Source organism: Macaca nemestrina, chromosome 3 (assembly GCF_043159975.1).
Source record: "Macaca nemestrina isolate mMacNem1 chromosome 3, mMacNem.hap1, whole genome shotgun sequence".
NCBI lineage: Eukaryota > Metazoa > Chordata > Mammalia > Primates > Cercopithecidae > Macaca > Macaca nemestrina.
In genome coordinates, this window is record NC_092127.1 from 156,204,119 (window position 1) to 156,229,721 (window position 25,603).

The 25,603-nt window shown below is 39.9% G+C and overlaps 1 long non-coding RNA gene across 1 annotated transcript; it reads left to right on the plus strand.

The window, feature by feature from the left end:
- The first annotated feature begins 9,319 nt into the window (after window positions 1-9,319).
- On the plus strand, window positions 9,320-25,135 carry LOC105487717 (uncharacterized). Its single transcript, XR_011621338.1, has 4 exons — window positions 9,320-9,651; window positions 17,266-17,435; window positions 21,772-21,919; window positions 25,050-25,135. It is a non-coding gene; the product is annotated as an uncharacterized lncRNA (long non-coding RNA).
- Window positions 25,136-25,603: the final 468 nt, after the last annotated feature.

A 25,603-nucleotide genomic window follows, 5' to 3' on the forward strand; every position in this document is an offset into this window, starting at 1 on the left:
TCTACTAAAAAATGTAAAAATTAGCTGGGCGTGGCCAGGCACGGTGGCTCACACCTGTAATCCCAGCACCTTGGGAGGCCGAGGTGGGGGGATCACGAGGTCAGGAGATCGAGACCGTCCTGGCTAACATGGTGAAACCCCGTCTCTACTAAAAATACAAAAACAAAATTAGCCGGGCATGGTGCTGCATGCCTGTAGTCCCAGCTACTCGGGAGGCTTGGAGAATTGCTGGAGCCCTGGAGACACAGGTTGCAGTGAGCTGAGATCGCACCACTGCACTCCAGCCTGGGTGACAGAGTAAGACTCCATCTCAAAAAAAAATACTACTCATCCATAAATCTACCACCATAAGAAATTTACAATTTAATGTCTCCATATATTCCTTCTAGTACTTGACCATTTGTGTAGAAAACTTCTGCTAGGTCAGCTATAATGGCAGAAGCAGATATCCAGCTTGGTTTTTTGTTTGTTTGTTTGTTTTGTTTTTTTCCCCAAGACAGAATCTTGCTTTGTCGTCCAGGCTAGAGTGCAGTGGCGCGATTTCGGCTCACTGCAACATCCGCCTTCTGGGTTCAAGCGCTTCTTGTGCCTCAGCCTCCTGAATAGCTGGGATTACAGACGTGTACCACCATGCCCAGCTAAATTTTGTATTTTCTGTAGAAACAGGGTTTCACCATGTTGGCCAGGCTGGTCTTGAACTTCTGGCCTTATGTAATCCGACTGCATCGGCCTTCCAAAGTGCTGAGATTACAGGCATGAGCCATCATTCCTGGCCCAGCTTGTTTCTTTTTATTAGCTACCGAATTTTCACCAACTGCCCCTACTGCTTGAAAACCGCCAGTGTCTAACTGGCCAGAACTGAGCCTCACACTTATATGGAAAGGGTAATCCAATCACTCAAGGAGAATGCCAAGCACATTGTTTATCAAGAAGGAAAAATGAAAAGAAATCCACATTGTATCTCAAAAAGGACAAGTTCGAAAACCATGTTGCATCTCAAAAGTGAAAAATAAAAAGAAATTAATGTTTAAATATCAGCAGTGAAACTCAGAATACCAAGGACAAAGAGAAGATTTAAAAATCATTGATAAAGAAAACATAAATGAAAATGACATCGGTCCCCTCCACAGCAACCAGGGAGGCCAGAAGACGGTAGACTAGTATCTCCAAAATGTTGAGAGAAAACAACTGTCATCCTTGAATTTCCTATCCAGCAAAACTGTCTTTCAAAACCAGAGTGAAAATTTATATGTAACTAGGAACTGCACTTGCTCTCAAGAGACCCAAACAAAAGAAACATCTAAAGGATGTTACTAGAGAAGAAAATGATCTAGTAGATGGGCTGAGAAAAAAATAAAGGATTAAAACAAATTCAGGTGGGGTATGATGGCATGTATCTATAGTCCTAGCTACTTAGGAGGCTGAGCTGGAGGATCACTTGAGGCCAGGAGTTTGAGGCTGCAGTGCACCAGATCATGCCTGTGAATAGTCACTGCACTCCAGCCTGGGTAACATAGTGAGACCCCATCTCTAGAACAAACAAACAAAAACCAATATTCAGTGGAAGCACACAGGTAAATGCAAATAAATAAATATTAGTTATGTATAATAATAATATCTAACTCTGGCCAGGCGCGGTGGCTCATGCTTGTAATCCCAGCACTTTGGGAGGCCCATGCGGGCGGATCACGAGGTCAAGAGATCGAGACCATGCTGGCTAACACAGTGAGACCCCATCTCTACTAAAAATACAAAAAATTAGCCAGGCGTGGTGGCGGGTGCCTGTAGTCCCAGCTACTCTGGAGGCTGAGGCAGGAGAATGGCGTGAACCCAGGAGGCAGAGCTTTCAATGAGCCGAGATCACACCACCACACTCCAGCCTGGGCAACAGAGCGAGACTCTGTCTCAAAAAAAAAAAAAAATAATAATAATAATAATATCTAACTCATCGGATTAATACAAGGATAATGCTAGAATACTGTTCTGCATAATATGTTGGAAGGAAGTGTAATGAGCATAAAATATTCAAAGATTCTTTTTATTGTTACGGCAAAGGTTAAGAAATCATTTACCTTTAGACTTTTTAAAGGAAAACAGTCATGGTAATATTTCAAGGGAAATTAATCAAGAAAGGTAAAAGTATATAAATTCAAACAGAGATAAATAGAATAAGGGAAAAAATGCAAACACCACAAAAGACAAGAGAAAAGCAGCATAGAAAATCCAAGATAAATGGAATAAAAAAGTAAGATATATTATTTGGGCAAAAAGCCCAAATAAAGTATACTAAATATAAATTGGCTAAGGTTAGATTTTAAAATCAAATTATATTTTTAAAATCTAGATATGTGCCATTATTTTTTTAGACAGAGTCTTGCTCTGTCACCGAGGCTTCAGTGCCTGGCTTTGTCACCCAGGCTCAAGTGTGATCATGGTTCACTGCAGCCTCAACCTTCTGGGCTCTCAAGTGAAGGAGGCCTCAGCGTCCTGAATAGGTGGGACTATACTCATGCACTACCCCCTCTCAGCTAATTAATTCTTATAGAGATAGGGTCTTGCTATATTGTCCAGGCTGGTGATATGTGCTATTTTAAAGAGACATGCCTCGAGCATAACAATATGGCAAAATTGAGAGCAAAAAGTGGAGGAAAACTTTCCAAGAAAAAGATCAACCAAAGAAATCTAGTATAGTTATATTAATATCAGCATAATAGATTGTTAAGCAAAAAGCATTCTTAGAGATAGAGGGCCTCGTTATGGTTACATTTTAAATTCACCAGGAAGATATAACAATTCTACAGTTGTATGCCTCTAATAAAGTACCCTTAAATGTATGAAGCGAAAACTGATCGGACCACAGGAGAAAGCTACCCGCCCCACACCAGGCTTGGGGCATAGCCAGGGCATTGCAGCTTCTGAGGGGAGTTGCTGTCAAGGTCTCAGACCCCCTGGCCAGTCATGCTTTTTTTTTTACATGTTTGCCTTTGGAGCCCTGGTACCTTCTTTTCTAGGTCTCCTTATCTGAGGCCCTGGGCAGAGGTCTTCTTCAGGCGCCTTGGCTTAGGCTTCCTTATGGGGAGAGAAGGGGAAACCTTAAAGACACTTGTACCCACTCTGACTCCACACTTTTCCACTTCTAGCCCTTCCCCCTTGCCCTCACTTTGACCCCAGGGTTCATAAAGAGTCTTTTGCTGAGGACTCCCTCAACTGTGAGATAATCCCTTGACCCACCTCACCCTCTACTGGTGTGCAGTTCTATGGGGAAGACAGAATGGAGGAGTTGGTGCTTTCCTCAGTTTAGCCTCTTGCTTGTACTATTGCAGAAATTTACTAAACTTTAATTTTTGGTTTGCTGCTTTAATTGGTTACTCTGATACTTGGCAGCTCAGCTCTCTTTCCCAGCTCAACTAACATATGGAAGACCGACATATAGAAAAATTTAAAAATTTTAAAAATTGAATGCTATAAGTAACAATCTTATATGTTGTTACATATGTAAAACTCTGCATCCAACAATTTTAAAGTGTGTATTCTTCTCAAACATACATAGAGAATTTACAAACATTAAATGCTTAGTTATGAAGCATGACTCAGCAAATTTTAAAGAATCAGTTTATGCAACCCATGTTTTCTAATTGCAACACAACTAATTTAATACCAGTAATAAAATGATAAATGAGACCTATAAAATTAACTTTGGAAATTAAAATTCACACTGTTTAGTAAATCATGGGTCAAAGTAGAAGTCATAATTAAAATTGGAAAATCTTGAGAACTGAACATTAATAAAACTTTAAATGTCTATATTTATGAGATGCGGTGCTATCATATTTATGGGAAATTCATACCATTAAAAAGAAGTGAGTTCAGGCCCAGTGGCTCATGGCTGTAATCCCATCACTTTGGGAGGTGGAGGTAGGAGCATCAATTGAGGCCAAAAGTTCAAGACCAGCCTGGGCAATGTAGTGAGCCCTCATCTCTGCAAAAATGAAATAAAAATTAGCTGGATGTGGCAGTGCATGCCTGTAGCCCTAGCTATTAGGAGGGTTGAGGCAGGAGGATTGCTTGAGCCCAGAAGTTTGAGGTTGCAATGAGCTATGATCGCTACACTGCCCTCCAGCCTGGGCCACAGAGTAGAACCCTGTTAAAAACATAAACACACACAAAAAGAAGTGTAGAAAATTACCGAGCCAAGCATCCAACTTAAGTAGTTACAGAAAGAACAACAACATAAACTCAAGGCAAGTAGAAAAGAATAATTATGAGCAGAAATAGATGAGAGTAAAATAGAGATAATCAATAAACAAAAGTTAGTTTTTTTTTTTTTTTTGAGACAGAGTCTTGCTCTGTCGCCCAGGCTGGAGTGCAGTGGCCGGGATCTCAGCTCACTGCAAGCTCCGCCTCCCGGGTTGACGCCATTCTCCTGCCTCAGCCTCCCGAGTAGCTGGGACTACAGGCGCCCGCCACCTCGCCTGGCTAGTTTTTTGTATTTTTTTTAGTAGAGACGGGGTTTCACCGTGTTAGCCAGGATGGTCTCGCCCGCCCGTCTCGGCCTCCCAAAGTGCTGGGATTACAGGCTTGAGCCACCGCGCCCGGCCAAAAGTTAGTTTTTTAAAACTGATTAATCAAATAGATAATCATCTGGTAGAATTTATGGAAAAAATTAATTGTATACAAATAGACAATATCAAGGACTTAATACGGGAATGTAATCACATACACTTTATAGATTTAAAAGACAATAAGAAATACTAAGAACAATTTTTTTCCAATAAATTTGAACCTAGAGAAAAATCTCAAATACTTAGAAAAAATAGAAAGCATGCACTGTGAATGAAAATAAAGCAGCAATCAAAAATCTTTCACGAAAAAATACTGAGTTTTAGATGCTTTTATGACAATCTTACCAAACATTCAAAGAAAGGATCATCCTATTCTTACATAAATGATTCCCCAGAAGATAAAAGAGGAAATGCTGGGTGACATTAGGAAAATGGCAGAAGAAGGATCTCCAAAAATTCACCCCTTTATAAAAGGAACCAAAAACAGTTGAAGACTCACTTGAGAGGCTTTTCTTTATTTGTACTGACTGACAGATGGCCTATTGCTGAAGGCCTCTCCCACAGGAGCTTACACGGAAAAGCTGAGCAGTGAAATGTCTACAGGAGCTTTGGAAAGGTTTGACATATTCCTGGGAATCTAGAAGGACACGTGCATATGCTCAGGCTGCATACATGCTCAGGAAAACATGAGAAGGCCCTATGTTCTCACCTGCAGCTGACCTTGAGGCTCTGCACAGTCAAGAAATGAAGGCCCAGAAAGAGTTGAACATGGCCTGGCTGAGTGCTGATAATGTACCCCAAAATACACTTAGAACCCCTTGCCAAAGATTGGGAGATGTACTGGTTTCAGGCAGTTAAGAAAATCCTTGTCCAGGCTGGGCGTGGTGGCTCATGCCTGGAGCACAAGCATGAGCACAAGCAACACAACAATAACCCCTGAAGGTGGGTGCAACCTGACTTCCAGGGTAGTCACATTTCAGTTATTGTACTTTTCAGCTCCAAACATTTCTTTTGTGAACCCTCAAAGGGCTAATCTGTCAAGATGGACCTTGAGTGGCTAACTGGGCCTAAATTCAAAATATAGCCAAGTGGCCATTGTCTGACTAGAGGTCACATACTGAGAAATAAGAAAATCCTAAGCCCCCAACCAACTGAATGGACTCCCTCTTGGCCATGGGGACCCTAGAAGGGTTGATAACTGAATTCCCAGCCATGACAAGAAGAGAGGTCAGACACACCTTGTTAAATGCCCACCCTCACTAACCACTGTTAGACTTTCTTTCCTAAGGGTTAAACAGAAACCACCCATTTTGAAAGACTCGCTCCACCACTGACATCAACTAACCATCTGACACTCCCATCCCTTTTTGGACTTTCAACACAACAGCTGACCAGCATTCCTTCCTAATAAGAAACCATTGACAATGAACTGGTTCTGGTCAGTTCACAGAGGCTGTGCACAAGATGCCTTTGTGTCCTCTGTTTCACCTTTGAGCTATACAGCCTAATTTTAATGCATCTAAATGTTAAGTCTCCACCCTAAAGTGAACATGGGACATGTGTAATAACACGCATGTTTGCTTACTATGCATGCACACATTCATCCCATGATAAATATTCATAACTCCTCCTATAACCTATTAAATATGTACACTTAGACGAACCATTTGGCGTAAATTCCAGTCTCATTCTTCCCTCCCTCAAAGTGCCTGCTTCCAGTTTCTGCCCGAGGCTACGCTGCCCAGCCTGCAGATGGCCAGTCTACAGGCTGCAACCCTTTATTTATTTATTTTTTAATTTTTTTATTATTTTTATTATTTTTATTTATTTATTTGTTTTTGAGATGGAGTCTCCCTCTGTTGCCCAGGCTGGAGTGCAGTGGGGCGATCTTGACTCACTGCAACCTCCGCCTCCTGGGTTCAAGCAATTCTTCTGCCTCAGCCTTCCAAGTAGCTGGGACAACAGGCTCACGCCACCATGTCCAGCTAATTATTTTTGTATTTTTAGTAGAGACGAAGTTTCACAATGTTGGCCAGGCTGGTCTTGAACTCTTGACCTCAGGTGATCTGCCTGCCTCGGCCTCCCAAAGTGGTGGGATTACAGGCATGAACCACTGCACCTGGCCTCAACCCTTTATAAGAAATAAAGCTCTCCTCTCCAAATTTTTGAACCTTGTGATTCTTCAGTTGACAACACATATTCTGAGTTCCTGGAAAGCCCCCACACTTGTTTAACTTCGAGACTTACATGGCTGCTGTTCCCGTTTATGCTGCCTGAACCAACCAAAGACTGTAACCTGCAGCTACCAATCAGAACTCAGCAAGCATCAACCAAGCAGAACTAAGCAAGTCTGCATCCATCATTTCCATAAGTAGACCAGAGTGGTAGCCTGCGCAAAAACTCTATAATATAAAGACAAGCACTTTCTTTGTTCTGTCTGAACACACCTTCATTTTATATCTTTCTTTCTTCTGTCTGAACACACCTTCATTTTATATCAAAGCCTGTGTATCTCCCCCCGGGTTTGAAAACCATTTGCTAGAATAAAGTCTCTCCTTTTTCTCGAAAGAAAACACTTTTGAGTGGATTTGTTGACACTATTTATTTTTATAATATCTATCTCTTCATTAATAACCTCTATTTAGTGAGACTTTGCCCTAATACTTTTTTTAGGTCTTTAGAAATCAACTCCTTTTGTTCTTGGACCATATTTAAAATAGCTGACTTAAAGTCTTTGGCCACTAAGTATAACATCTGGAATTCCTCTGGGATAGTTTCTACTGATTACTTTCCCCCATCATGTATGAGCTATATGTTCTTGTTTCTCTTTATGTCTCTTAATTTTTTGCTGAACACTGGACATTTGTTTTTTTTTCCCAGTTTTTGGCTCTTATGAATAATGTTGCTATGAACATTCATGTACAAGTTTTTGTGTGGACATATGTTTTCATTTCTTTTGGATATATTTCTAGTAGATGAATTGCTGGATCATATGGTAACTCTATGTTTAACTTTCTAAGGAACTGCCAAACTGTTTTCCAAAGTGCTACACCATTTTACATTTCCCTAGCAGTGTATGAGGGTTCTGATTTCTCCACATTCTCACCAACACGTTATTTTTCTTCGGAATTCAGCCATCCTCAGGGGTGTGAAGTGGTACATCATTGTGGTTTTGATGTATATTTCTCTGATGGATAATGATAGTGAGAATCTTTTCTTGTGCTTATTGGCCACTTGTGTATCTTCCTAGGAGAAATTTCCATTTATTATAACCTTTTGAATCCGCTCTACCCATAGTGCCCTTGATATAACCACCCTTTGTTTTAAGAGCATGTTTTTCATTCTCCTCTTATTTGAATGATAAGCATCATTCTCTTCTACAAACACTTTCTTCACTTGGCTTCCCAAACAGCCTACGCTCCTTCCTCGTTGATCACACTCCTTTTCTGTCACCTTTACTGCTTCCTCCTCAACTCCAGGATCTAGCCATTAGGGGGCCTCCATGACTCAGTTGTTGAGCCTCTTCTGCTGTCTATTTATACTCATGCCCTTGAAGACCTCATCCAACTCATGGCTTTAAATATCATCTTTATGCTGGAGACTCCCACATTTATATCTCCAGCTGGACCTCCCCTTGGATCTCAGGTCCACTGCCTACTTCAGCGATGTTTAATACCTAACTTCTCCTCAAAATGGAAGTTCCCCACCAAAGCTGCCCTTTACAAATTCTTCCTTTCTCAGAAAATGTCAGCTTCATCAAACTTCCAATTGCTCAGGCCAAAAACTGTAGTGTCATCCCTGAGTCCTCTTTCTCTCACATCCTAAATTCAATCTGTCAGTAAATCCTGGCAATTCTCCCTTCAAATATATCAGGAATTCTTAGCCCTAAGAAAATCATGAGACAGTCATTAAAAATAGTCTGTGGGCCAGGCATGATGGCTCACATCTGTAATCCCAGAACTTTGGGAGGTGGATCACTTGAGCCCGGGAGTTTGAGACCAGCCTGGGCAACATGGCAAAAACCCATATCTACAAAAAAATACAAAAATTAGCCAGGCATGGTGGTGCAGGTCTGTAGTCCCAACTACTGGAGAGGCTGAAGTGGGAGGATTGTTTGAGCCCATGAGGTCAAGGCTGTGATGAGCTGTGTTTGGGCCACTGCATTCCAGCCTGGATGATAGAGTGAGACCCTGTCTCAAAAAAATAAAAAATAAAAAAAAATAATAATGAAAAAAAAGGAAAAAAGTAGTTTGCAGACATCTTATATAAACCATGGAGTTAAGAAGTAGCATGAAGTCTTATGTAAAGTATGATTCCAACGATGTAAAATATGCCTCTAATAAAGATTTGGAAAAAAACCACAGAAATAGTATCCTAAATAAGATGCAGAGGTATTTTCATATTATCCCATATTTTTCTTTGAAAATATTTATCAAGCTACAAAACTGCTAAGGAGATTTCAGAGTTCATGGATGTTTCTGAAGTAGATTACCATTTTAAATAGCCCTGTGACATAAATGAAGCTGGGGTTGTGGGGGTAGGGACTCATTTTTAGAGGCCTGCTTGTGCCATACAGCACTAATTGTTTTTCACACATACTATCTCATTGAATTCTCTGACCCTTTTTTAAAAAGGTGTGATTGACATACAATAAATGTTTTAAATGTTTAATGTGTTATTTGATAAGTTTTGACAGATGTATATACCTGTGAAACTATCACCAAATTAGGATTATGGACATATCCACCACTATCCCGGCCCGCGGGATAGTCAGTGTAGGCCCTGGAGGAGGGGGTGGGAATTTGGGGAACAAGAGACACGAGAAATGGAGACAAGACAGTGCTCTGATCAAGTCTCGTTTAATGGCGGTAATGCAATGCCTTATATACATTTGGAGGGGAAGGGGTTGGGCTAAGGCGGAAATGACCTCATTGCGGAAGGCGTGGCCAGATAGGCTTCGGTTTCTCCGGTCGGACGTCATGTTGCGCCTGCGCTGTCAGGTAGTGTTTTCGCGGGTGTGGGAAAAATGAATGAAGAAGAAGCGGGAAGAGCGCCATCTTTTAATGGCGGTATTAATACAGGGAAGAAGGTAAATCTAGGGAGAAGGTGTGGGGTGGAAATGAATATAGCTCAGGCGTTTAATCTTTAATTATTATTCGCTATGGCCGGGGCGTGCAGCTCCGGACACACCACCTCAAGTTTCCTTGCCCCTTTGTAATTCTTTCCACCCACCCGTCTCTGCTTCCCAGGTCCCCAAACAATCATTGATCTGCTTACTGTCACTGTAGATTAGTTTGCGTTTTTTGGAGTTTTATGTAAATGGAATAATACATTATGTATTATTTTTTGGCCTCCCTTCTTCCAAATTTTTTTTTAAGAGATGGGCTTTTGCTATCTGTTGACCAGGCTGGTCTTTAACTCCTGGGCTCAGGTGAGCCTGCCACCTCCTCCTCTCAAAGTGCTGGGATTACAGGAATGACCCACTGTGCCAGGCCCCAAATAATTTTTTGATGCCTTCCTCACATCTTATGGTTGAAGAAATAGATTCATAGACGTTATGTAACTTTCCTAAAATGATATAGTAATAAGAGATGGACCTGGGATTCCAACCCAGTTCCACCTGTCACTTCAATGTGTTGAAAGTGAAGCCCTCTGTGGTTAAATGAATTGTCAAAGGTTATAATGCCAGCCAAATAGCCAAAGTAGGACAGAACCCACTATGCCACATGCCTCTTGGTTATTTATGTGGCTATTGGAAAGAGCATATGACTGATTTTACATTTCACTAATACTACATTTTCAGAAGTCTCAACCATTAACTCAACTTTGACAAAGACCTCAGGCAGAAGATCCAATGTGGTATGTTTTGGCAAAAGGTTCCTTCAACAATTTCTTTCAACTTGTCAGAATAGAGAAATCTACTTTTTTAGAAATTTCCTTTGATTTCCCTTGAATGATTGTCCTCTTTAGAAATATACTCGAAATTAGGTTAAAGGAAACCATTGGCTGGTTGGGCTTTTTCCCCCTTCAGTTTTCTCTTTTAAAATATTTGTTTGCAGTGAATTATCATCACCTTTGTTACCATTGCTTTATATTTTAGGTGGCCTAGATTATCAAGGTAATGCATGAAATTGCAGCAAAACAATTTGGTTTGTGATTTTCTAAAACTGCCACATTGTTACAGCTTGATTTCTAATGAATGTATTTATTAGGCTTATATTTAAGAGATCATGTAAGTTTTATCTTAAACACTGGTTTGATATCTGCAAAGTTTGATTAGTGGGTTGGGAGTTGTTTACATACTGAAAAACAAGTTTAAAAATAAATATAATTTATATCATAAGCAATAAAATGAGAGCCTTGAAAAGTATTGAAATTATGGAATGCTTATCAGAAAGGCAAGGGAAAGATTTTCCCACTGTTTTCAATCATCTTCTTTAAAAAATGATTTTAATTTCGTGCAACTACTGTTCTCTATGCATGTCAAGTTAAGTGTCAGAAACCACATGTTTCAACAAAGTTCCTGACTATTGTGGATAACTAACGTATGAAAAATAATGCTCTATATCTATTGGGGCAGAGTATTTAAGGAGATGAAATGGCATTAGCTCCCATGCCACAAAAGCAAACTAGAACACTGTGGGGAAATTTGTCAGTATGAACATTAGTTGATACATAAGCCAGATTTACCAGAGTGTAAGTCAGGGTTGGGTGCGGTGGCTCATGTCTGTAATCCCAGCACTTTGGGAGGCCGAGGTGGGAGAATCGCTCAAGGCCAGGCGTTTGAGACCAGTCTGGGTAACATAATGAGAAACTGTTTCTACAAAAATAAAATAAAATAAAATTAGCCCGGCATGGTGGTGCACGCCTGTAGTCCTAGCTACTCTGGAGGCTGAGGCAGGAGGATCACTGGAGCCCAGGAGTTCAAGGCTGCAGTGAGCTGTGATCATGCCAGTGCACCCCAGCCTGGGTGACAGAGTGAGACCCTGTTTCAAAAAAGAAAGAAACAAAGGTGGGGGAAAGAGAGAAACAGAGAGAAAGAAAAAACATTTAAGTCAGAAAGGAATAGAAATAATCTTTAGAGTCTGGCTCTATAAACCTCCTATTCCCAGCAACACAGTAGAGTAAGAACAAAGTACTAAACATTAAAAAAAAGATAATGCTATTGATGAGGCGTAGCCAGCCTTAATCTTTTCTCCTGAAAATTTCCAAGTTATAGATTTGAGCTTGTGTTTATGAGACACTGAAACAACATTGAAATTTTTAGAGGAAAATGAACTGTATATATGGAACCTAGAAAATTAATAAAGACATAAAAAATACAACCTTTATAAAGAGATTCTTTATGACCTCTATACTTGTGAAGCCTGCCTGTTCAGAGCTCTAATATTGTCAAACTTATCTTTTATTTATTTGTTCATTTGTTTCTTTCTTTTTATATAGCATACCAGGCCAAAGAGGTTATACCCAGGGCAACATTTATATAGATTACAAGAGAGAAATATATACGTTTAAAGCAGCCATCACCGACTCTGTCATCAAGCTCTTCGATCAGACTTTCCCACTAAACTACCGCTTACAGCAGAAGAACCTTGAACTCTGGAGGCCTTCAATTGCCTGCCTCAGAAAAAAATGTGCCTTTTGAGATAGATAATTGGATGGATGGATGGACGGATGGACAGACGGACAGACGGACAGACAGGCAGGCAGGCAGACAGATAGATGTAGTAAACAAGTCAAAGTTTTCTATTAAAACATGCAGTTGAAAAACATGAAACCAAGAGAACAAAAGTATAAAAATGAACATTAGGTTAAGAGGTAGGAAATGAAATGTTCTAATTCAGGCATTGATTGTAGCTGTCTTTGACTTCAGTGACATTTTATTTTAGAGATAACAAGTTCCTGGATCTCTCTATTTTTGTATGTCCCACATTCTATTAGCACGAAGTGGAGAAGACACAAAATGTGGAAAGAGATGAAGATACTCACATATTTTTCCAGTTGCCTTGGGAAAGTTATTGTACCTCTCTGAATTTCATTTTTCCCATATGGAAAATATGAGTACTCACAGTACCCACCTCACAGAATGCCTCTGGGATTAAGTGAATTCATACATGTTCAACGTTTAGCAAATAGGAAGCCCTCAAGCATGTTAGTTACTATACGGAAAAGTACTAAAAGCTTATTTAGGTTTGTTTCATGGAACCATGAAGGCCCGGGCTTGCGTGCTTTCCCTCTAACCTACCCCTTACAGCAGAAGAACTTTGAGCTCTGGAGGTCCCCAGTTGCCTGCCTCCAGAGAAATGTGCCTTTTGGCATCTTGTGTTTCATCTAAAAAACTTTTGCCCATTTTTTAGTCTACTTCATTGTGTGTGTGTGTGTGTGTGTGTGTGTGTTTGAGACAGAGTCTCGCTCTATCACCCAGGCTGGAATGCAGTGGCGCGATCTTGGCTCACTGCAACCTTTGCCTCCCGGGTTCAAGCTATTCTCCTGCCTCAACCACCTGAGTAGCTGGAATTACAGGCGCCCGCCACCACACCCAGCTAATTTTTGTATGTTTAGTGGAGACAGGGTTTCACCATGTTAGCCAGGGTATTGAACTCCTGACCTCAGGTGATTCGCTCAGGTGATTCGCCTCAGCCTCCCAAAGTGCTGGGATTATAGGCGTGAGCCACCACACCTGGTCTATATATGTGTTCTAATATCAAGTATTTTCTCCAAATTTCCTAACACATTTGTCATTCCAGGAGGATATAGGTTTATCCTGTGATTTCCAATAACTCCTAGAATGTGTTGTATCTTCCCGTGGTATAAAGAACTCAGTTTGAGAAAGAGACTGACTCCCAGTTCTTAGGATCTGTTTAGTCAGGAAGAATCAAGGAAGGCAGATCTTTTGTCTCAAGTAGGAATTTAACCACTCTGAGGACCCAGAGCCACTGTGGGAAGGGGCCCTGCAAGAGGATGATTCAGCCCAGACGGAACAGAGAGGCAGGACATGGAGCTGGAGAAAGACCCAGTTCTGATGATATCATCTTGATCCACTAGTCCTTGTCATCACCAGCCTCTTATATTTTTCTTATAAGAATACCAGCCATGGTCGGGCCTGGTGGCTCACGCCTATAATCCCAGCACTTTGGGAGGCCAAGACGGGCAGATCACGAGGTCAGGAGTTCGAGACCAGCCTGACTAACATGGTGAAACCCCGTCTCTACTAAAAATTAAAAAAAAAAAAATTAGCTGGGCGTGGTGGTGCATGCCTATAATCCCAGCTACTCAGGGGGCTGAGGCAGGAGAATAGCTTGAACCTGGGAGGCGGAGCTTGCAGTGAGCCGGGATTGCACCATTGCACTCCAGCCTGGGTGACAGAGCAAGACTCCATCTCAAAAAAAAAAAAAAAAAAAAAAAAAAATACCAGCCACATTGGATTAGGGAATACTCCTGGACTCTTGAGTTGCCTGTATCAGGGCATTTTCTCTTTTGCTCTGGCCTGCTCTGGCCCTATGCCTCGAGGTGCCCTAATATGGTGGGTCATCTCCAACCTCAGTAAAAAAAAAAAAAGAGAATTACTTTCTAAGCATAAATTATTGTATGAACTATATACCTATGTTCTCAAATGCAGTGATGGAGCATTAATTATATATACATTTTTTCCAGCTTGGCTTACTTTTTACATTTTTTTACTTTTTAACATTGTGGTAAAATACATGTAACAAAATTGGCTCTCTCTCTTTTTTTTTTCTTTTTTTTCATATGGAGTCCCGCTCTGTCGCCCAGGTTGGAGTGCAGTGGCGCGATCTCGGCTCACTGCAAGCTCCTCCTCCTGGGTTTACGCCATTCTCCTGCCTCAGCCTCCTGAGTAACTGGGAGTACAGGAGCCTGCCAGCACTCCCAGCTAAGTTTTTGTATTTTCAGTAGAGATGGGATTTCACCGTGTTAGCCAGAATGGTCTCGATCTCCTGACCTCATGATCCGCCCGCCTCCCAAAGTGCTGGGATTACAGGCTTGAGCCACCGCGCCCAGCCTAAAATTGACTATCTTAATCATTTTTAAGTGTACAGTTCAGCGGCATTAAGTACATTCTTATTGTGCAACCATCACCACCATCCATCTCCAGAACTCTTTTCACCTTGCAAAACTGAAATTCTGTATCCATAAAACAATAATTCCCTATTTTCCCCTTCCCCCAAGTTCCTGGCAACAGGATTAGTTATATTTGAAATATAGAAGATTGTCTGAGGCCAATACCTATGGGAGATTGTACTCCAAAACTTGAGATATGTATTGTGCCTCTTGTTATTGTAATCACGTTTGAAGGATCCATTTATCAGATTTGCTGTCCACTCTACATATTTTCACAAAATCAATACTGAAATAAGTTGGAGGTAAAGTCACTCTTTGGACCTAGGGAGTTTTTAAAGTGCAGTCAATGTGTCATCACAGAAAAGGAAAATAACATTTTTCAAGAATTATTTAGACTTCAGTATTTTGTCTTTGACACCTCTGACCATCTCTAAAGTTTAGAGATATTAGTTTAGATTAATGAAAATTTTCCTGGCTGGGCGAGGTGGCTCATGCCTATAATCCCAGCACTTGCAGAGGCGGAGGCAGGTGGATCACCTGAGCTCAGGAGTTCGAGACCAGCCTGGCCAATATGGTGTAACCCTATCTCTACTAAAAATACAAAAAGTAGCTGGGCATGGTGGCGGATGCCAGTAATCCCAGCTACTTGGAAGGCTGAGGCAGGAGAATCGCCTGAACCCAGGTGGCAGAGGTTGCAGTGAGCCGATATTGCATCATTGCACTCCAGCCTGGCAACAAGAGTGAAACAGTGTCTCAAAACAAAATGTCCTGTATATTTTTTAACTATTTATAAAGGTATGTATTTGGAACGAATAGGTGTATTAGTTTCCTAGGGCTGCCATAACAAAGCACACAAAACAAAAGTCTATTCCCTCGTGGTTCTGGATGCTAGAAGTTTGAAATAAAAATGAATGTCAGCAGGTTGGTTCCTACTGAGGGCTCTGAGGTCATGTCTATTCTATGCCTCTCTCTTAGCTTCTTTTGACAGCCAGCAATCTTTGGTGTCCCTTGGCTTATAAATGAATTGCTCTCTTTGCCTCCATCTTAATGGGGGCATTCTCCTTGTGTCTTCACATAGTTGTCTTCATATAAGAATACCAGCCATATTGGATTAGGGGCCTATCCTATCTAGTGTGATCACATCTTAACTAATTTACGTCTGTTTGGCCTTGTTATGAAATAACAAGATGAGATACTGGCTTAGGACACCAACCTATCTTTTGGGTGGATGCAATTCAACCCATGACAGTCAGCCAGGATGAGCCTGATTAATGGCTTGTGTCTTTCATAATACTCTGATAGTTTAACTTTTTTTGGACTAACAGGCCAAATAGCACAATAACCAACTCATTGCCTACTACTTACTAGGTATGCAAATATGTTTCTTAAATGAATGTTGCTACCAAAAAGTATAGGACTAACAAAAAAGAAGAATCTCAACCATTGGCCTGGTGAATGGGTCAAATCACTGTTGCTTGCCATATAGGAATTGGGCTTTGGCAATTCTGAGAAGAAGGAAACCCCTTCCCTTTCCAACTATTGGGATAAGTGTGCCTATTGGGGACCAGGTGCAGTGGCTCACGCCTGTAATCTCAGCACTTTGAGAGGCCAAAGTGGGCAGATCACCTGATGTCAGGAGTTTGAGACCAGCCTGGCCAACATGGTGAAACCCCATCTCTACTAAAAAGACAAAAATTAGCTGGGCATGGTGGTGGGCGCCTGTAATCCCAGTTACTGGGGAGGCTGAGGCAGGAGAATAGCTTGAACCCAGGAGGCAGATCATGGGTTCATGCAGTAAGACAAGATCATGCCATTGTACTCCAGCCTGGGTGACAGAGTGAGACTCTGTCTCAAAACCAACCAAACAAAAAAGTATGCTTATTGGGAAATTGGGTCTTTGGAGGCAATAATTATTTCCATGTTACAGCAAAGCTTCAAAAAGGAAAATGTTTTTCCTTAAAGTATCATTTCAAGTAAATTTATGCTTAATATATATGGACAGCTTTTAGGCCAAGAACACAGAAGAAAACAACTTTCTATGTATTTGGACATAAAGAGTTAGAAAGGGAGGAAAGAACAACAGAAATACTGCATTTTGAGACTGATTTTGTGTGCATTTAATATGTTCCAAAACTAATAAGTTCCCATGAATCAATTATTTGCATTTCATTTCATTTCATACACGTTTACTTTTGAAAGAATACTCTTATTCTCTTTTTCCATTATTTTATTTTAGTCTATGTTTATCATTATATTTACACTGACTTTCTTGTAAATAGTATATAATTGGGCCTTTTATTTTTATTGTCAACCTGAGAATCTCTGTCTTTTAATTAGAGTGTTTAGACCATTTACATTTAATGTAATCATTAATATGGTTGGGTTTAAGTACATAATTGTCTTATTGTCTATTTGTTTCCAATGTTTTTGTTCTTCTCTTCTTCCTTTCCTATATTCTTTTGGATTATTTAAATACTTTTTAGTATTCTATTTCACTTCATGTGTTATATTTTTGGCAGTTTTTCTCTCTTTTTAGTGGTTGCTCTAGGAATTATTAAAGGGAAGTAGTATGAATACACTGGTTAACATAATTATTTTTTTTCTTTATAACTTCACTTGCAAGCCTGAGCAGATTTATGAGGCACTGTGAGCTTAAACCTCTTTGGGATTGAGGCTAATACTACAAACCACATTGGATTTATATAAACATCAGCCACTCTGGTAAAAGCATTCTACTTGACTGACTCCATCAACTCACTGGCATTTTCTATGGTCAAATTCAGTAAAAATAAGGTGAGAGCAAAAGTCTTTTGTCCAGGAGATTCATGTCAGCTGAAGAAGTAGCAGCAGACTTAGGACAACATAAAAGGTTAAGCCATTTTACTAATACCATTCTTAACCTTGAAAAGTTACATAGATTTTCAGGAGCTTAGCGTTTAGCAGACGTAGAGAATATTTATCAAAATAAAGAAGGTGGATAAAGAGAAACATAGTACATTTGGCCAGGCACAGTGACTCATGCCTGTAATCCCAGCACTTTGGGAGGCTGAGGCAGGTGGATCATGAGGTCAGGAGATTGAGACCATCCTGGCTAACACAGCGAAACCCCATCTCTACAGAAACTTAGCTGGGCATGGTGGCAGGTGCCTGTAGTCCCAGCTACTTGGGAGGCTGAAGCAGGAGAATGGTGTGAACCCAGGAGGCGGAGCTTGCAGTAAGTGGAGATTGTGCCACTGCACTCCAGCTTGGGCAACAGTGAGAAACTCTATCTCAAAAAAAAAAAAAAAAAAGAAAAGAAATACGGTACATCTATCTATCCATATATATATATATACACACACACACACACATACATATATATACACATACATATATATGATAATTCAATAGAGTAAAAATGTCAGTTCTCCTCAAATTAATCTATATTAAATTTAATACTGGCCAGGTGCAGTGGCTCACACCTGTAATCCCAGCACTTTGGGATGCTGAGGTGGGCAGACCACCGAGGTCAGGAGTTTGTGACCAGCCTTGCCAACATGGTGAAATCCCATCTCTACTAAAAATACAAAAATTAGCTTGGCATAGTGGCACGTGCCTGTAATCCCAGCTACTTGGGAGGCTGAGACAGGAGAATTGCTTGAACCTGGGAGGCGGAGGTTGCAGTGAGCCAAGATTGTGCCACTGCACTCCAGCCTGTGTGACAGAGTGAGACTCTGTTTCAAAAAAAAAAAAAAAAAAAAAATTAACACCAATAAAATCTAAAGATTTTTCATCAAAATTGATATTGTAATTATAAATTTTATGTGGAAAAGATATTATGAAAGAAAAGCTAAGTCAGTCTTGATAAAGCAGGACAGAGAAGAGAGACCCACACTACCAAATATCAAGATATATTACAAAGGTATAGAAACAAAAATAGTGCAGTATTAGCACCCTCATAGAAGAAGTAATCTATGAAAGGGAATAGACAGCATAGGAACAGACCAATGAGAACTGGACATATAATAGAGGTGACATTATAAATAAATGGCAGTGCAAAGATTGTTTGATACATTGCATTAGAACAGTTGGCTTTCTGCTTGCAAAGTTATATCCCTGTTTCACAGTGTATTAGAAAACAAATTAAAGTTTAAATGTAAGAACGAAGCAAAGTAAAATACACAAAACTTGTAACCTGTCAGACTGTAATAGGGAAAAATATTTTTATGACCTGAAGTAAAAAAATTTTTTTTAATTTAGAATATTTTTTCTAGTCATATTTTGAGTCATGGGAAAAAATAACACTTATTAAAATTTGTAGAAGCAGCTTTGAAATATATATATATTTTTAAGGTTTTAGATATTAAATATATATATATATATGAGGAGAAAGAGATCTATCCCCTGCCTTACCTAGTATTTCCTCTTCTTTTCCTCTTTCCCTAAGTGTTCTCTTAGAAAATTCAAAGACTCCAGGCAAAACTTTTTCTAGTACATTTTTAATTTTGCTCTTTTTATGATAATAAATAACATAATTAACATGCATGTGATATTGTACCTCATGTTCTCAGAACTGTTATCTGGTATAAACTTTAATTTCAACAGAATTAAGTGTTTTTCTATTAGTGATAACTTTCTAGAGAGGATATGAAGCTAGAACAAAAAGATAAAAACTGGTAGAATATTAGCCTGCTCCACTTTTCCTGTACCCTATTCCTTCACTTGGAAACTTTATTCCAATAATTTTTCCAGTGCATGATGGAAGAAAATACATGGTGATTTGTCATGTTTACTCATGCTATAACTTTGATTTTTAAGCTTTTATTGTCTAAAGAAGAGAATTATTACTTACAAAGCCATTGGCTTGGAAACTATTTTCATGAGAAATCATATCTCATTTAATTAAAATAAAGACAGAAAATTCAACCTCAAGGAAAACTCATTTGTCTTATACAAATAGCATTTCAGAGAGTCAAAGAAATTAGAGGTGGAAAAATCAATTAGAGCTAATCTACCAGCTTGTCAGAAAAGATTGCTTTCTACGAAATATATTCTAGCTTTTTGTCCAGGTTAATTCTAAAAGTCTCATGGGATGGAGCACTTGTTATATTCTTTTGAAGTTTTTCCTTTTATCTAATTTACCTTACCAGGAATCTTTTCTTTGGCTAATATCTAATTTCCATGTTAGCTACTAATTCTATACTATTACTTTTAATCATACCTCTTCCTATACTAATGTCCCTTCCCCGCCAAGTTCAGTTTTTATGATCTCAGATATTTGTAAGGAGCTAGCTTTCTTTCGTTTAACCTAATGACAAATGTTTGCTTGTTATAATAATCTCTTAAAAGCAAAAGAAATCTTTAGATCTTTTTTTTCTCCATCTTCCTTTCTTTTCTTATTTTGCAGACCTTATAATGAGGCACTTAAAAGTGAAGATACTGGCAGGAACAAATAGAGAAAGGAGACTTATAAATCCTTTGCTTGATCAAGGAGACTATCAAGGCCTTTGCAAATTAGCAATATATATCTTATCTATCTCTGGGATGAGCAAAGCATTTTCTCTTGTAAATGATTTCTAGTTCTTTTTAAATGTCTTCTCTCTCAGTGTTCTTCATTTCAGATTCCCCATTCCTATTTAATTATGTTTATATGAATTTAAAATGGAGTATTTTTTCGGGTTGGATGGTGTAATTTATATACCCTGTGAACATGAAGGTTGATGGTTTTCCTGTATTCACAAGATTTAAATTCTTGCCCTTATCATGCAGACAATTAATTGTGAGGCACCCTGCACATTGGTACTCTGGAGTCAAGTTTCTGCTGTTTGATGATAAGCAAAAGAGGGATTCTAGGAGGGGTGAGAGATATCATATAACCAGGGAAGGAGATTGCTGTGAGCATAAGAACATAAATTCTTTGTAGCCGGAACCAGTTCAATAAAATGCCAGTGTCTACACTAACAACTCCTGGTAACCTGAGGAAGGGCAGAGACAGAGTGTGATGAATTTTATTGTGTGCTTTTGTGCTCATTTAATTGAGTTTCTATGAATTTGTGTATAGAGCTTTCCATTACCATTGTTCAGGAATGATGGAATGTTTATGAAATTTACTAAATATGTTTTTCAATATTGAAAATGTACAGAAACATTTAATTAGCTTTCTCTGCTTACCAGGAGACTGTCAGCGCTTTAAATAACAAACAAAGATGTGGTAGAATTTTCTAGAAAAAGGGCCTTGTACTACCTTTCACAGAGTCATAACATCTCTTTAGATAAAAGCCTATGCTCTGGAGCGAGACTGCCTTCTTCAGATTCTGCCTCTGTCCCTTAATAGCTGTGTGACCTTTGGAAAGTAACTTCACTCCTCTGGCCTCAGTTTCTTCTGTTATAAAAGCGTAATTAGCCTATCTGAGGAGAAACTGTATTATAAATTGAGACTAAATGGCATTAACGTTTGGATGGTTTTGTTTGTTTTTTGAGTCAGAGTCTCACTCTGTTATCCAGGCTAGAGTGCAATGGTGTGATCTTGGCTCACTGCATCCTCTGCCTCCTGAGTTCAAGCAATTCTCCTGCGTTGGCCTCCCTAGTAGCTGGGATTACAGACGTGCACCACCACGCCTGGCTAATTTATTGTTTTTTTTTTTTTTTTTTGAGACTGAGGCTCACTCTGTCATCCAGGCTGGAGTGCAGTGACACGATCTTGGCTCACTGCAAGCTCCGCCTCCCGAGTTCATGCCATTCTCCTGTCTCAGCCTTCAGAGTAGCTGGGACTACAGGTGCCCACCACCACGCCCGGCTAATTTTTTTTTTGTATTATTAGTAGAGACGGGGTTTCACCGAGTTAGCCAGGATGGTCTCGATCTCCTGACCTTGTGATCCGCCCGCCTTGGCCTCCCAAAGTGCTGGGATTACAGGCGTGAGCCTCTGCACCCGGCCTAATTTTTGTATTTTTAGTAGAGAAGGGGTTTTACCATGTTGCCCAGGCTGGTCTCAAACTCTGTGAACTCAAGTGATCCACTAGCCTCAGCCTCCCAAAGTGCTGGGATTACAGGTGTGAGCCACCGTGCCCAGTGAGTTAATGTTTGTGAAGTGCTTAGTACAGTGCCTTAAAATCTAATTTAATTTTTTCTTCTTTTCATTCATTAAACAGATATTTATCAAGTGTCTTCTGTGTGATGTGGCTGAAAATAGGAATTTACAGCATAGCAACAAAGAACGATACAACATCTAACTGTACTATGTGCGAAGTGCTACAAAAACATATGGCAAGCTCTGGAATCAAGAAGTGAGCAGGCCAGGTGTGGTGACTCACGCTTGTAATCCCATGACTTTGGGAGCCCGAGGTGGGAGGATTGCTTGAGCTCAGGAGTTCGAGTCCAGCCTAGGCAACACAGTGAGCCCTCATCTCAACAAAAAACAAAAAAATTATCTGGGGGTGGTGGTGCACATTTGTGGTCCCAGCTACTAGGGAGGCTGAGCCAGGGAGGTTGAGGCCGCAATGAGTCATGAATGTGCCGCTGCACTCCAGCCTGGGTAACAGAGTGAGACTATTCCAGGCAAAGGGAATGGCATAAGCAAAGGCACCAAAGCTTGTAAGTGCAAGATTTGTTTGCCTGTGAGTGACCAAATATAGGTAAAGATCATGGGGTGGGTAAGTGGGAGAGGGGATAACATGCTCTTCCTACTTTAGCTAAGTCACAAAGGTTCAGGAACTGTGGCTACAGCAAGTGGCCAGTGGGGTTGTGCCATTGGTGACACACTGTGCCGTGGTCTTGTCTGTTATTTGCTGCCAGTCCTCCATGGAGCCCAACCTTTTTCTTAACCTGATTCTCCATCTTTGGGTTGATGTAGTGAGATGCCTGACAACTCTCTCAGAAATTATTTTTTCTGGATAAGTTAACCAGAATGAGTTCCTTTTGCTTGTAACCAAGAGATGTCTCAAACAATAGAGAATTTAATCTTTTTGGCAAGCCATTTGAATTTCCGAAATTTTAATCAATAAATATGGAGTACTTCTGTAATAAAATACTTATATTTAATATAAAAATCAAATGTAAATGTAAAATATAAAAAATCTAAATTAAAAAATTATTGAAAATGTTAAAAAAAATTCACATTGAGACAAAAGGATAAGATGGATAATCATAGTGGGAACAATTTGAAGATAATCTGTATTGAGTGCTTGCCTGTGGGCCAGATACATTGTTATGAGCTTCATGTGCATTATCTCACATGCTTGGTAACAACAATAAGATATTCATGCTATGATTATCATTGTTTTCAGATGAGGTAACTGAGGGGTAAAGCGCTTAAGTCGGCTGCCCAAAACTAGCAGTGGGAGAGTGGTGTAGCCAGGATTTAAACCCAGGTAGCCCAAATACAGCATCTACAATCTGTCTCAAATCTATGACATCACAGATGAGCTGGTATCCACCTTTCCCTGAAGGAGTTGAAGGAGCTTTTATAGAATAGGTGATATCTGAACTGGACCTTAGAGAGTAATCTGAACTGGACCTTAGAGAGTAAGTAAAATTCTGCCAGATAAAGAACATGCAAAAGCGTTAGTCTAGCTTGAGGTTTGCGTGCAAGGGCAGAGTCGGGAAAGGCCGCTACGTGTTTCCAGGAATGCCTCATGGGCATAAGTTGCTGCGGTGTGGGGGTTGGGTAGAGGGAGAGGTATGAGCTGGGGATGGGGTGGCTGAAAAAAGAGGTTGGTAGTAGAGGAATCCAAATATATTTTTGAAATGGAATAAGGGTTGTTATATTTTTAATTTTCTTTTTGTTACCAACCAAACAAGCAGCAGTGATGGAGTGATGGAGTTTGGTTATGTGAGTCCTTCAGTTTAGTAGTTAAGATTTTATCTTTAAGCAACTGGACGTCATCAGTGGTCTTAAAGGAGGAGAATGACGTCATCAGCATCTTATTTTAGAAGTATCACTCTGGCAGCGGTGTGGAGAAAGGGCTTGGATTGGGAGTGATGGGTGTCACCAAGGTTGGTTAGCACGATTCTGAAATATTAGGCATGAAAAGACAGTGAGGACAGTGGACAGTGAGGACAGAGAGGTGGGCCCACATTTGACAGGCATCCCTGAGTTGGGAGCAAAAGGGCTTGATGATTAATTTAATGCGGGTGGTTGAGGAGGAAGGAAGAATTGAAGATGATTGAGATTTCTAGTTTAGAAACCTGAGTAATTGGGGAATGTCATTAACTGAAATAGAAGTGGAAGGAAGGAAATCTTCCCATGTGAGGCCTACCAGAAGCTTTACATACGTTATTTAATCTTAAACAAACCCATAATGAAAAAATTAACATGCCCATTTTGCAGATAAGAAAAGTGAGGTTCAGTGAGGTAAAGTAGCTTGCCCAAGGTCACCCAACTAGTAAGGGCTGGTATGTGAAACAAGGTCTTACTCCAGTGCCCCTATTCTTCCCATGATAATAGGGGACTTTGTGCTTTGTACCTCTCTACACTCTAATAATAATTTTAGTTTGGAAAAATAGGACTGAAACTCAATGGGAAGGGAGACCATGGAAACATGGTCCTCCCAGCAATAGTGCAGTATGAAGAGAGATTAAAGGATTGCCCTAATGACATTAAGGACCAGAGCAGCACTGTCCAATATAATTTTCTGCAGTGATGCAAATGCTTTTTACTTACATTATCCAATACAGTAGTTATTAGGTCAGGTGCTACTGAGCACTTGAAATGTGGCCAGTATGAATGAGGAACCGAAGAGTTAATTCTAATTGATTTTAAGTGATTTCAGATTAAATAGGCATATGTGGCTATGACTGCCATATTGGATGGTTTAGGACAAGATAAACCAGTCAGGCATAGAGGGTTCATCAGAGAAGAGGCCTTGCTGGTACCCCTGAAAAGTCACTTGGTATTTGATCACCTGCCTCACACCTCTGGGTAATATTGGTCCTACATTTGGGGACCATAATTTATTCGTTAGCAAAAGGTTTTTTTCCTAGTGTGGACCACAGACTTATTTTACTATGTTTTATCTGTAGGAGAGTAAGTACAATGCTCCCTCTCCTTTCTTATCTGAGAATCATTATAGTCATTTTATCTGTATTTACATTTTTCCGTATAGAGTATTATTTAAGAGTTCAAGCTCCAGGAAAACTGCCTGGGTTCAAATCCCAGTTCTGCTACTGAATATTTTGTGCCTCGAGTTAGCTATTTCAAGTTTGCAAGCCTCACTTTCCCTATCCATAAAATAGGGATAACAATAGTGCTTCATTCATAGGGTAGTTGTGAGGATTAAGTTAAATAACCTATGGAAAATGCTTAGCCAATGTCTGGCACACGCTAAATACTCAGTAAGAGTTAGCTATTCTAAAACTAGTACTGTGTGATAGTGTGTACTTTGTACCTCTGCATTTTGATATTTACTCGACTCTATTTTTGCTTCAATAGAAGGTCTTCCTCCAGATCTCTGTCAGAACATTCCAAAAAGAAATACACATTCCTCAAGATAAGAAGGTAGACAAAGTTTTGAAGAATTTATTGGAGGCATGAGTTTTGAGTTGTTTTTGATTTCACTTTGATTTCTATATTGTTAAAGTATTTAAAATCATTACAGAAGAAAATCATGACCATGATATTTTGTTGTGATCATTAAAATTTCCTTGGTTTAAGCTCAAACCGTTGCACATATACCACACAAATAATAATACTGAAAGTTCTAAATGTTGGCACAGAAGATTTCTTGATGTTTTGTAGTTATACCGTTTTTTGTTTTGTTTTGTTTTGAGATGGGGTCTTGCTGTGTGGCTCAGACTGAAGTGCAGAGGCTATTCACAGGCAAGATCATACTGCAACCTTGGACATTCGGCCTCATGTACCCTCTTGCCTCAGCCTCCCCAGTAGCTGGTACTACAGGCTTGGGCCACTGCACCCGACTCATACCTGTTTAATTGAAATATTTAATGCCTAGACTTTGGCTATTCAGTGCCACTTAGAAGTGGCTG